This window comes from Sturnira hondurensis, unplaced genomic scaffold (assembly GCF_014824575.4).
Source record: "Sturnira hondurensis isolate 20B ecotype Veracruz unplaced genomic scaffold, ASM1482457v3 Scaffold0000396, whole genome shotgun sequence".
Lineage (NCBI taxonomy): Eukaryota > Metazoa > Chordata > Mammalia > Chiroptera > Phyllostomidae > Sturnira > Sturnira hondurensis.
Window position 1 is genome coordinate 5,776,620 of NW_028073027.1, and position 14,272 is coordinate 5,790,891.

General features: G+C 45.8%; 1 long non-coding RNA gene across 1 annotated transcript in view; it reads right to left on the minus strand.

The window, feature by feature from the left end:
* Positions 1-1,384: 1,384 nt before the first annotated feature.
* LOC118982923 (uncharacterized) overlaps positions 1,385-14,272 on the minus strand; it is a 57,641-nt gene continuing 44,753 nt past the window's right edge. The window contains exon 4 of the long non-coding RNA XR_005065617.1: positions 1,385-1,944. This is a non-coding gene — a long non-coding RNA (uncharacterized LOC118982923). The remainder of the gene's footprint in view (positions 1,945-14,272) is intronic.

The following is a 14,272-nucleotide window of genomic DNA, read 5'->3' on the forward strand; positions in this document are numbered from 1 at the left end:
TCTCTCATAATAAAATCAAAACCCAGACCTTCAAGGCTGGCTGTGCAAAGACTCTTCCTTCAAACAGGAGAGCAGCCAGCAGGAGCCAGGGCTGGGAGATGCACACACATGAAAATAAATGGCTCCTTGCTCTTGGGCAACACCTTCCTACTTATTGACCATTTTTTCATTCCTCCTCTCATTCAGTTCTCAGCATAATCCAGTGATATAGGTAGGGCTGGAGTTATTTTAATTTTGTGGATGAGGAAACTGAGGTCCCAAGAAAAGGAATTGATCTTGTAAATTTATGCAACAAATCAAAGAAAGAGTTGATCTAGAACCAAGGTCTCCAGTCTCTTTGTGAAGGTCATGTGCTGATACACTAACAGTCTTACAACATTCCCATCTTACACACTGTATGACTGCAGAGGCTGCCCCCTCAAAAGTGCTAAAACTTGATAGTTTCTGGGGACTTAATGGGGCTAAAAACAAGCAACTTCTGTCCTGCAGCTCCAGCCCCAAACCCATGATGGCGCAGTGACATCCTCAGAGATGAAAAGCATCTGTGCGGAGCCCAAAGGAACACACAGCCAGCCACACCCTGGGGCACCGCAGGCCCCGCTGACTCAGGAGGAGCATTCCCACGGTGACCACAGTCTGCTCCAGACTGTTACCCAGGGAGACGAGAGAATCAGCAAGCAAAGAGCTGCCCGCCCTGCCCAGCCTCTCCGGGGCAATAGCTTAGCCCTGAAGCTGGCAAACACCCACCCCTGGGGTGTGACTCGGCTGGGTGCCCAGGCCTGCAAGCCCGTCCAGGTCTCACAGTTCCTGGTAACACCCTCATGCTTCACCCCCGTGCATTTGGAAGAGGAGTCATCAATCTGGCAGCAGCCCAGCTCAGCAGCTGATTGGAACTGGGAAAGGCAGAAACCTTCACCAGACCAGCCCTTCTTCCATGAGGTTATTCAAACGCAAGGCTACTGTTTGAAAGGACTGAAGGCCAGGCCTGTATATGTGTGTCTCTTTTCTAACCCAGAGCATTTTCTCATCCACGACAAGGGCACGTTTAGTGCTCTTCTGACTAGCAACCTGGAAAGACGTTCCTGTAGATGTTATTCAGCAAGCATTTACCAGATGTGGAGTCACACAAACACATGATGGGGGATGGCCATGGGTAAGGCACTGTGCAAAGTGGGATGTAAAGATACCAGAGAGAGTACTAAGCGTCCTCAGTTCAAACCCAAGTTCACCTATTTAATAGCTGAGTGACCTTAGGAACGTTACTGAACTTCTCTGTGCCTCAGTTTTCTTATCTGCAAAATACAGATGCTAGCATCTAGCTTGAAATTATTATACCTAAAGCACTTAAAATAGTGCTCAGAATGCAGTAAGCCCTTGCTAAGCGTTAGACATTAACACAAGAATATTTTACTTGATCCTTTCAATATCTCACGAGATGAGAACTATTGCTATCCCCATTTTACAGGTGAGAAAATGGGTTCAGAGGCATTAAGCACATTTCCAAGGTTACAATGCTTACAAGAGGCAAACTCAAGACCCTAAACAGGGTAGTCTGGATCCAAGCCCCATGCTCTTATTTGCTGCTCAGAACAATGCAGATGCCACCCAAGAACTCATAGTCTTATATGACAGGAAGGAATTAGTATTTGTTTCGTGCCTATTAAGTGCAAGACACTTTGCTGGGGCTCTACATGCATTAATGTAAGTGAACAGATAACTGGTTCAAGCCAGAAGGTGGTTAAGGCCTCACCTAGTGCCACTGAAAGTCAGAAGGTGAGTGTCGCGTGGCCAGACTCTGAGGGCCCACCAGCCGTGCTTCCTCCTCTTGGCAGTGGTGTCTCTGTGGGTTGGGAGGTCGGGCAACCTCCCGGCCTGGAAGTGGGCTCTGGCGGGCAGCCGCGGCATGCTTCCCTTGCACTGTTCTGATTTCACCAAATGGCAAACCTGTAAAAATAAGCCAGTCATAAATAAGCATTTTATTTAGGTTTCCCCACCCCAACCTCAACCACCCAGGGTTTCCACCCTTCGGTGTTACCAGCAGCCTGGTCCCATCCTCAATAACCAGCATGGACCTAATTTTATTTTTGTACCCGTCTCTGTGAGGCAACCCAATGGGAAGAACAAAGTGTAACTCTATGTACTTAACATAAATAATATCATTCAGGTTACTAAGCACTCGGGAGAGATAAGAGATTTCAAGGGAAAGATGTCTCACTGCAACCTGAAAAAGCAATTTGAACAGCTGTATTTAATATTGTGCAGAGACTGAAGAAATCCATTCAAACGCTTCTTCCTAAAAAGTGGGTCGGCTTTAAAAGGTAAAGAAGTTTGAAGTGGGTTTTTTCATATTATAAACCTGCACATTCAGTCTTTTTTTATTTTGTTTCGTGTGTATGCATACATACCAGAAGCAAGAAATACGTAGAAATATTACTAGTGGCTATCTCTGGGCATAGGTTAATGGTAATTTTATTTCCTCCTTTATACACTTCTGTATTGTCTAAGTTGTATAAGTGAGTTTATGTTATTATTCTAATCTAGAAAGATAACCAAAATTAAACTGAAAAAGTCTAAGAATTCTACTAAAATGAAAGAAGAACTAGTTCAGAAAAAAATTAAGAAATGAGTTAATGACTATCAAGGGAAAGTAGTATATAATTTATATTTATAAAGTAGCTCAGGTTTTCAGCAACGAATTCCTGATTGGCTGTTTGTATCCATTTATAAAACATATAATCAATGTACATATATATATATAATGTATCAGACCTCAACTCAGGCCATTCCTTGTTCCTTTTTTTTGAAGATTTTTATTTATTTATTTTTAGGGAGAAGGGAAGGGAGAGAAATGAAGGGGTAGAGAAACATCAATGTATAGTGTCCTCTCATGTTGTCCCCCACTGGGGACCTTGCCCACAACCCAGGCATGTGCCCTGACTGGGAATTGAACCGGCAACCCTTGCTTCACAGGCCTGTGCTCAGTCTACTGAGCTACACCAGCCAGGGCATATCTCTAGTTTTAAGCAATACTGTTTAACCTTGAAGAAGGCAATCATGGACCTATTTGAGAATCCCAGGACAGCCTCACACAATAAATCTTCCCTCCATTATGATGACAGAAACACACACACACACCACAAAAGTTTGTATAGAATTTCAGAAGCTTCTGGTCCCTGACACCCATCCATCCATGCCCCCTGAATCCATGAAACACAGGTCAAGAAGCTGCTTAAAATTTTTTTCCCCAAGTTTTTAATCATGAATAATTTCAAGCACAGGGAGAAGTTGAAAGAATAGAATAATCAACAACCATATACCTTCCACTTAGACTTAGCAATTCCTAACATTTTTGTGAAAACTGTAAACACTCTGTCAAATCACCCATAAGTACTTCGGTGTGCTCCTTAAAGATAAAGATGTTCTTCTTCATAACAACAAGCATACTATACCCAAGAATATTAACAATTCTGGAATATCTATTATCAAGACACTTTTTAATACAATAAACAATCGGGAAGAAGATAAAGTCCTCGGGGAGTGTGAGAGCTACAGGGGATGTTGTGTGAGCACGGTAAGAATGCTGTCCCGAAAAGAGAAGTGAGCAAAAAGTGTCTGATCTTGTCCCTCCGGCATGTCGGGGCGGTAGCTGCCTTCCCTACCACACCAGCCCCGAGGGGAGCACTGGCCTGAGGCCTTGGAGCAAAGCTGGACCCCTCCCTGGGGCGGCTGCCTGGGCCTGCAGCGTCCGCCTCGGGGGCACGCATGCTCTGACCTGGGACAGGCAGCAGAGGCAATTGCTCCTCTCCTCCATTCTCTGCCACAGAGAAGGCCAGTGACCGATTTCACGGCGTCCAGCTCCTCGCCTACCAGCCATATAGGCACTAAAAATCTCGGCCAACTCAAGGCTTCAGCTTTCCCTCGTTTTCCTGCCACCTCCCCCAAACCTGGAGACGACAGAGTCGGCTGAACTCAGCCAGACCCAACAGGCCTGACCAGGGTAGCGTCAATTCTCTCTCTTCAAACTGGGCGTGTCTTTTTCAACCTGTTGGCTTTCTATAGTGATTTCTAGATGCTAGAAAATTGTGATGTTCAGAGGTTTCAAAAATACACCCATGCCGTCACCTCCATGTCAACAACTCCCAGTACAAACTCTTGTAAGGCCCCCTCAGCACCAGGAATGCAACTCTGTTTGTGGTTATTCTCTTGACATTTTGATTTAATAATGTGTCTCCCCCACTAGCCTAAGCAACTTGGAACGACAACCCTGTCCTTTCCAACTTTATACCTGTATCATAGATTAAATGGTGGCCCCCAAAAGATATGTCCAACTCTTAACCCCCAGTACCTATGAATGTGATTTTGTTTGAGAAAAAGGCCTTTGCCAATGTAATTAAATTAAGAACCTCTAAGGAAGGTCAGCCTGGATTATCCAATGATAAATGCCCTTACAAGAGACACACAGAGGAGAGATAGTCAGGGGGAAGGTCGTGTAAAGCCAGAGGCAAGGGTGCAGTGATGCAGCTACAAGCCAAGGAATGCCCGGAGCCACACAAGCTAGAAGAGGCAGGAATGATTTCCCTCTAGGGATTTCTGAGGGAGGGAGGGAGGCCGGCCATGCCAACACCTCCATGTCAGACTTCTGGCCTCCACAGTTTCCTGCTGTTCTAAGCCCCCACTTGTCACAGCAGCACTAGGACTCTGGCGTACCCCAGCAGCACCATCTGCAGCTGGTCATTTGAGCCATGCATGCTTGCTGAAGAAGTAAAAAGGCTGGGGATGTGGTCTTGTGCCTTCTCCATGCCCTTTAGGTGAGGAAGCATCTCTGAAGGCTGCTGGACTCCGGCTGACAACTAGGTAAGCATCACTGTTCTGGTGTCAACTGAACAATTCATTCCTTTAATGAGGTGTTGGAATCTCACTTTATATTCATTGTTCTGCCCTTCTCAATTTTACTGTAAGTGACTGAATTGACTTTTGATAAATTGCCAACACACCAGAAATTATGAGCTTCTTTCTTTAAGGTTGGAAAGGGGAGGAATGCTACTTCCCTGTTCAGTTATTTCAGGCAAGGGTGGAAGCAGGTTTTCCGTGCCAGCAGCATCCTGCTTATGATTCAGGATGTGCGGCCAAAGGCAAACAGTTCCTCTTCAAATTCAATCAAATAGGAAGGAGCAAAGGCCCAAACAAGAAAAGCCTGGTTCTCTTTGTGCGTACAGCCAAGGGGTCCTGGGAAGCTTGTGAGGCATGATGACCTGTCTCAGACACAGCAAGGCTGAGCTTAAACAGCACTCAGGAAACTCCTGCACATTCGCAGCACAAGCTTCCAATCCTGGCCTTACGGAGTCACATCCTGGACAATCCCAAACCTGCCGCAGTGGAAGCTATTTGCAGGCGCTAAGGGGCAGAGGTTAACCTGAATTAAAACATCTCTGTCTTTCATTCTCTCTCTCTCTCTCTTTTTATCTCTCCTCTTTGTAAAAAATTCTATATGCAACATCCATAATGTTGATTGTGGCTACTAAGGGCCCAAATAATGACGTCTGTGGACAATCTGTTTTGTTGACACGTGATACGATTTGGAACCGTGATTTTTCACTCAATAAGTCAAAACCCTTTAATGGATTGAGAAATCAATTGTGTGAGAGGTGCCAGCACTTTTGCTTAATTGCAATAGAAGGTAATAGAAAACATCAGAATGTATCTTGCATAGTAAGGGTAAGTACTATCCTATGAAATGTTGCTTTAGTTTCATATACATCTATGTGTCACTGGCTTGTGATAGAAAAAGTAACTCCTCACTATGAGTCATTACCTGAAAAAGTACAAAAGCCACTGTCTTAGAGAATCTATGCCACCAAAACAGAAAGCACTCCTTCCCCTTGTCCAAGTCCAAGTTCTTAAGACCACTGTTTGCAGCAATGATGAGGAGCTCAACTAATGGAAGCAATTCAGCACCCACCTGGTGAGAGAAGTTGCCATATGAAACCAACGAGCATCCATTCCCATCAGCCCACTGGGTGCCTTCTCCCTGTTCAGGTCCACCATGCCTGAAACTTGGCCCCTGACTCTTGGGTCCTTATTTCTGCATCTTGGTAGAACTGCACTTTATTCCTCTCCATCTCCCTGGGGCCCACTGTTCTTCCTCTGGAGTCCTAGCAAACTTCACAACCTTTCCCAATTACTCCAAAACAGACTCACACAGAGCTCCTGACGTCTTTGAGTAGAAAAAGGAATCTCCTTAATTCCTTTCACCAACCTTCTTTGTCTTCTTTTATCCATGTGTCCAATTTCCCCTTGTTGCCATTTGGCCAAGAAAACAGTCACTCTGGCCTCCACGAAGGATTCTCTCCATCCAAGGACATGCTGACCCTCCTCACCCATGCTCCAATACCCTGGCCCACATCCACCACTGCGCACTGCCCCCTGCAGGGTCTGCATCGTGGGTACACTCTGGGCTTTCTGATCGCACATAATTAAGAACTATAACTAATTAGACTAGACAAGGGGTAGAGATGGACCATGCATTTAGGCATCCACAGAACCAGGTCCAAGTTTCTGGTGCTGTTGCTTCACGAGGTATCGACCTTGAGCAAGTTGCTGAACTTCTCTAAGCCTCATCCTGTAAAGGCAAATAATGCTAACACCCACCTCAAGGGAATGGCTGAAGCTTATTTTTTCTAAAGATTGATTGACATTTCTGTGATGAATCCTTCTTGCACATCTTATGAATGGATTTCAAAAAGAAAGTCTTTATTCTTTCAGTACTTTCAGCAATCTATATTACCTGGGGGAAATGTATAAAATATACGCTTTCTGAAAAATATGCATCGTCTAAGGAGTTAAGCCATTTCTGACACATTAGACTCACAAAAAGTAAAAAAAAAGGAACAAAGGAAAGGAGGGAGGAAGGGAAGGAAGAAAGGAGGGAGGAAGAAGGGGAAGGAGGAAAAGAAAATTCCGTGTATGGTCTGACCTCCTGCAACAGGGCTGTGCCACAGAGGTCTTCTCATTCTTGCACCAACACCAGACCACGCAGCACGCCCCTCTGCCAGCAGCATTATCTGGTTTGGCAGGGCTGCGGATCTGTCTCAGCACAAAAGATCCCCTTAATGGAAAGCAAGTGTGCAGAGAAAAAAACTGCACTCACATTTTCGTATGCATTCTTTATGCAAAGAAGAAATGGTTCAATAACCAAAGTAACGTAGGTTACAGGAAAGGGACTGTCTTTTACATCTGGGATTGGTGGGGGGGGTTTTTTTTTTTTTTTTTTTTCTNCATCTGGGATTGGTGGGGTTTTTTTTTTTTTTTTTTTTTTTTTCTGAGGCCAAGGTTGGAGCCTTTCTAAATGCACACGTACACTTTTCTGGGACAACAAGAAGAAATGGAGGCACAGCACTGCTGGGGCATTGGTGGCAGTTGCTGCACAAGGCAAGGTGGCAGCCTTTGCATGTCCATCCCCCAGTCCTGCTTTCACCCAAGTGCTGATAATGGTGGATCCTGAGAAACCAGACTTACCAGATGGCCTCATGTGCACCACACATTACAGTGGCCGAGTGGCCAGCACAGCTGATACTGAGTCTCTCACTTAATCCTCCACCACTTTGCATTGTTCTCAGTTTATAGGCAAAATAAAAAATTAATCAATGGAGGCTCCTGAAGAGAAAGGACAGGTACGTGGAAGTTCAGAACTGGCCAGTGATGAGGTCAGGCATCCATTTAGCCCAGCACTCTCTCCCCTATGCTACAGGACTAAGCCACGATACCTTCCTGGAGAAATACTCTTCCGAAGAAAGTTCACAGTCTCTTCCCCGTCACATGAAAACAAACAAAAAAAATTGTCCAACACTGCCCAGCCTCTCCTGTGTGTTGAAGTCCTATGTACATCAGCAATTTGGGCACCAGAAAGTAACACAAATTAAGCATAAAATAAGGCAGTTGAAAATTTCCAAAAGAAGTGATCAGAATCCACTCTATGTCTAGTTTGTGAGAATACCTAAATGCTCCCTGGGAGGTTGCCTCTTTGTATCCATCAAATTCCCATAGACATCAATGAACCCAAAAAATTGAGAATTACTGAAAGGTAATTGCCACATGACCAGGTGGGCTTGTCTGGACACCAAATTCAACCCTGAGCTTCCTGGTCCCCAGGGAGAAAATCAACAAAGTAGTGATAAGGCAAGGATTTCTATCAGAAAATCTTTCTCTGTATTCTCTCTTTCTCTCTCTCCCTTTCTCAGAAAACTGGAGGCCAAAATACAATTGACCTCTCATACTCTCACCCTTGGGGAGTGAAAAGGAAAGAACTGTAGTTTAGAATCTGCACCAACATGCTAGAGATGTTCATCAAGCATTGCCAAAAAAACGGTCCTCCATAATCCATTTTTTCATATTAACATTCAAATCATTCACTTGCTAGAGAGCTGAAGGGGTTTTATTTCTCACCCCGTAAAGGCTCTGCCTGCCCGACCTGCTGACTCTGTTAATCTGTTTACTCCACCTTCCTTTGGAGATAATGAACTGGAGATAAGGAACTGGCCAGTGCCCGCCTCTTTCTTCCGTCTATAATCCTGGTAAATAAATAAAGGGGCTTGTTAGTAGAATTAGGTTTGGGGGTTTTGGGGTGTTGGGGAGGGGGATTTTCTCTTTTCCTTCCTTCCTTTCTTTCTTTCTTTTTCCAGTCCAGGGGTTCTCTTTCCCTCACTTACTTGAACCCTGGAGAAAAAGAAGTTAAAAAACATTCCTGAGCGAGGCTAATTCACAAAGCTAGCTGAACCGCAAACCTCCCCCAAGGCCTAAATCCCTCCTCTGAGCTGGCTGGTCTGCATGTCTGGAGTTATGGGGTTCTTTCCTCTGGGCCCTTTGAAATAGCCATAATTAACACTTACGCAGAGGTTTATGATACAATGGTATCATTTATAGCAAGTCAGCGAACTATGTCCTGCGGGGAATTCCTAGTTGCAACAGAGACCATATGTCAAACAAAGCCAAACATATGTGCCCACTGGCCCCTTCCAGAGGTTTGCCAACGCCCCCCCCCCCCGCATCGTGATCCCCACACCCACCTACCAAGAAGCAGCCTCCTGTTTTGATGGTCATATGGACTTCAGTACATACAAGGATTTGAGATTCCTTCTGGAATACTATCTACAAAGAATACCCGACTTACTGGGGTGAAGGTGGAGAACGGCTGGGGGCCTGTAGTGACAACAGCTAAAAAGGTGACAAAAAAGGGAGGAAATGGTCCCAATGGGCAAAAGCTCCCAGTTTCACACTACTCCCACCGACCAAGACATCCAGGTACTCCGACTGCTGTTCCTCACACATCCCTAAATCTCCTTGTGCATACACGGTGGTGGACAGGAGCCAGCTTGTCCGGCTCGTGAGAGGTAGGTGAGGGCATCTTGCCCCAGCTCCGGGTGCAGTGACAACACATGGGTAGTTTGGTAGCAGCTATGGAAGGAGTATTTATACCACAAAAGCCAGCAGGAGCTACAGATCAAAGCTATAGCCTCCCAAACACCACCACTCCCCCGGGGTTAAGGCTAAACCTTTCCCAGCACACCATGGCACATACATACCGAAGTACGCATGGATAATTTCACATAAATGGTACCATGCGTGCCTTGTGCAGGATGCGGGGTACAGAGCCCCTGTGCAGCACCCCTGCCTCCTCCCACCCCCACCTCCAGCTGAAGGAGTGTTGGCTGCTGACAGCTCCCAGCTAAGTCTCCCTGTTTAGGAATCGCCAGGGGCTGACGGCAACCGCCACACCGAGGTCTGCTCCCTTCTCTGGCACCCTCCACACAACTAATAGTCAATGCAGGGGGTGAGGAAGCCAGCCCCATCTCAATTCAGAGCAACTCCAACTCCAAGTATACAGAGAGAGAGACTGAAAGAGAGAGAGAAACCCAGAGACAGAGAGGTTGAACCCAATTGCCCACCATCAACTTTTCTCCTCTTTATCATCTCCTCCTATCTTGCATTATCTATTTCAGTTCATTTTCTTCATTTGCTTAAGTTTCTTTCTAGAGTAGTTTTCTCATACATGTGCCTAGATACCTAGATAATATATTTCCCCCGACAAGCAAGAAGTATTTAGGCTAGTTCTAGAATTTTATAGACATCTGTCTTCAGGTTCCCATGACTACAAATGTGAAATGCGACACCCATCTCTTTCCTTTTCCTTTGTAATTAAAGTTTTCCCCTTTTATCGAAATGGACAAGAGGTTCTCTTTATATTTGTTATTCAAGGATTTTAGTAGGAATGGGCTTGGTACATGGTTTTCAGTCCTAATGACTCCGTAAGGTTTTTTTTATCTCTTATTTATGTATTTATCTTTAGAGGGGAAGGGAAGGAGAGAAGGAGATAAATATCAATGTATGGTTGCCTCTCGTGAGTCCCCTGCTGGGAACTAGCCTGCAACTCAGGCGTGTGCCCTGACTGGGAATCAAACCACGATCGTGTGGTTCGCAGGCCCATGCTCAATCCACTGAGCTACACCAGCCAGGGCTGACTCCATCAGTTTTTTAAGCATCGGATCCAGGTCCTTTTCACTCAAACAAGAGATCTTCTATCAGCTGCCTAGTTATCCCCTCTCCTTCATCTGTTTATTTTTCTCCTCCTCCTGGAACTCCTATCACTGACATCTTAAGTGGCCTGAGTCTGACTTCCTAGTCTCTTATTTTGCCCTCATGAGTTCCATCTATTTGTATTTTTGTTCTGTTTGCGATATTCTCGCACTTGACCTTCTAAATCCCTATTCTTCCTGCTTTAGTTCATCCAATGAGTAGTTTAGTTAAAAATTTGTTTTTGGCTCTGGCTGGCATAGCTCAGTAGATTGAGTGAGGGCCTGTGAACCACAGGGTCGCTAGTTCAATTCCCAATCAGGGCACATGCCTGGGTTGCGGGCCAGATCCCCCGTAGGGGGTGTTTGAGAGGCAACCACACAGTGATGTTTACACATTAATGTTTCCCTCTCTCCTCCCTTCCCTTCTCTCTAAAAATAAGTAAATAAAATCTTTTAAAAGTATGTTTTAGGTTTTTTTTTTATTTTTGATACTGTATTTGATGTCCTTGTTGCCCCTGCTCAGGCTGCTTGTTCTACTTGAGCTATTTCCTTGAGTTGCTGTCCGATGGGTTCTCCTTCTCCCTCTCTCTACCTGCTAAGACCCCTAAAGTGCATGATTTTCTCTTATCTGTTCTTCAAAGCCTATAGCCAGCTTCTGGGACTCCTTAAGTGACAATAGTCCTGTGAGTAACTGCACATAGGGAGTCTGTCCCAATCAAGGCACCAGAAAGAAGGAAGCCTCTCAGCTCTGCTTTCTCCCCAGGTTCAGCTTCTTCTCAGTCCTGGGACCAGGGGAACTCACTCTTGAATGCTGATGTAACCTAAGGCCCACCACTTTTACAGCCTCAGTCCCACAGTCCCCATCCATTGGCTCAAATACTAGAAGTCCTGCTCCAGGTCCCTTCAGGAGGTCCCCAACAGAGCCAAGCTTGCCCTGGCTCCTTCAGACTCCACCTCCATCATTTTCAATTGCCCCATCAGGAGAACTACCAGACTGGAGTTGGAAGTCAAGGGCAGCCAGGGCACCAGCTCATGAAAATCTCACCCCCAACCTCTCGATATAAATAAGGACAAACTTGATCTGCTGTCCCTGGCAAATGCCTGATTAACTCCTAAGATAATCAAACTCTTGATTCTCTACTGGTTTCTTTGGGGAAGTCCTTCAGAGTTATGTGCATTAATGAAATATTTTTGAATAAAGGGATCTACTTTAAAATTGTGCTCATTTGGGAAAATAGCTGGTTGGAAAAGGTAGATCATAACAATGCATGTATGTGTGCATGTACATATGTGTATATATCTTCCATGCCCGCAGAAATGTGATGATGAATTTATAAATCATTTCAATTGTCTTTTTATCTAGGATATCTGATATTTCTTGATAAAGATAGGAGAATTATTCTGTCCAATTACTAATTCAGCAAAATACATTAGAAAATGTTGTTTGAGGCTCGCAAGCACTTTTAGAGAGTGTGGGGAGAGACACAAAGGTGGCCTGTCCGTGCCAACATCTGCACAGTGAGGACTCACCTTGGGAGCTCCAGGCTCTCACTGGGCTCACCGGGCAGTTAGCAACCTGTGGGAGCAAAGGAGAGCCACCTACGGGCGCTTCTCGCCCACAGTTACATAAGACAGACCCAGGCCTGGAATGGGGTTCAGAGGAAACATTCAGCCATTCCTGACCTCCTGGTCTCCCCAGCTCTCTAGTCCTGGCCCCTGGGGACTGGACAGTTTCTCAGAGTGCAGCCAGTTCTAGTTCACTGCTAAACCTCCTGCATCAGAGTGTCTGGCACTTCATGGCTACTCTATAAACATTGGCTGGATGAATGAATGATTGCGAGACCTCTCAGCTCACTTGGTGCTACTATAAGACGCTTTAGTAGATGGCACTACTTGTTTTGGGGCTATTGTTAACCTTGCAATTCCACATAAGTGAGGGACCAACATTTGAGATGTATAGGAAGTAAAGGGGGTTCATTGCTTAGGAAGAATTCAGCCCCTGTTGGTTCATACACTAGGCTCCTTTCAAAGAGCTGAGTTGTCTGCCAATGGACATGACCTAGAAGGGGCTGGCTATCCTCCGAGGGGGATGGATATAAAAGGGTTCCAGACTGGCTGTGAAGAGATACCAGATGTCCTCTAAGTACCCTTCTAGTCCAAACTCTATAGCAAATGTAATTCCTGGTTGGAAAACCTGATGCAAATTTGTCTCTTTCTTCCAAAACTATTCTTCAATCCTGAAGTCATTCCTGTGCCTATTAAAATTCTCCTTTGAGGCAGCCAACTATGATTCAAGGGAACGGTTGGATGTGTTCTTGCAACAACTGGGGAAGTAAGAGGCATCTCTTAAGAAAGCCTCCTCTGGACACCCTGGACCGGCCTGGGGGCCATGAAGGGGAGTCTTAAGGAGCTGCATCCCTGGGCTGTTACACAGGCATCTGATAGGCCCAGTCCCAGGAAGCCATGGGGTAGGGTGGGGGACATTTCAAATTTTTAACCACCGACACTTCATGGGCACCAGGCACTCAGAAACGATGAGATGCTGGGGACACGGCACAAACAGGATCTGCAGGTCTCTGTATTTGGTTGCTGGATCCTGGGGAAGTCCCAGAGTGGGGCCCGAGCAGCCAGCGTGGCAGAGGAGTGCTTAACAAAAGTTAAACGCAGCAGGTAGTTAACGACCAGCACAGACGGCTTTCAACAGTGTAAGAATCAAAGGGGCCATCCCAGTGCACCAGCTAGACATCAGCCCTGCTCTGAAACCACTTCTGAGCAGGGCTGACCCTCCGGCAGAGGCTGCAACCCCACTGCTCCAAGCCACATTTTATGGAGTTTTTTTTATGAGTCTCTCATGTAACCCATAGCCACATCATAAAATTAAACACCCCATTCTGTACATCAAGTCCACTGCCTTCTTGATCCCTGATTAGCACTGGGCTTTTCCCTCCGGGGGTTGTATTACAGTAACATTTTAACTGACAGAAAAGGAATCTTTGCTGGAAGCAGTCAAATCCTTCAGACTAACTCAGCTTATGTCGAGAGTCCCTGCTCTGAAGCCCTTCTGTCAGCTTCCTGTCCATCTCAGTCTGCTCCTTTCATTCCCGCCCCTCCCCCCAACCCCTACCTGTGGGTCCCTTGTGCTTCCCATGCCCCTTCCATCTCTTGGGATGGCACGGAGCCATGGGAGCTCCAGTGCTTGCCTGGAGTTACCGGTCAGGGTAACCCCAACTCACCCCTGAGAATAAATTTAGCCTGTGGGTGTTATCCCAGATGGAGAGGTTATCTTTAGCCTGGCAGAGCTTGGGAGTCAGTCTGGGCCATGATGGGAAACAGCAGGGGGAGGGGGCGGGAGGGAGGGAAACGAACCCTGGAGAGTCTACAATAGCCGAGCTCAAGTGCACTCAGGTGGTGGGGAACTCAAAGCCGAGGAGTGTGCTTCCTGAAACATGAGGCTCTTCCTGGAACACTGGGGAATAATGGTCTGCTTCATTCCATCCATGAACTAGGAACGACTTTAATAGCAGAAAATACGGCTACATTATGGGTAAGCAGTATAAAACCACAAGCACACATGTTCTTTAAAAAAGGCAACAAGCTCAGCATGATCCGCGGTTTTCAAGCTTTCCCATTCATATCTGTTTACTACTTGTTCATTAGTTTTGTTGCCTGCAGGTGTTAAAGGTTTAAGACTTAAAAAAAGGGTA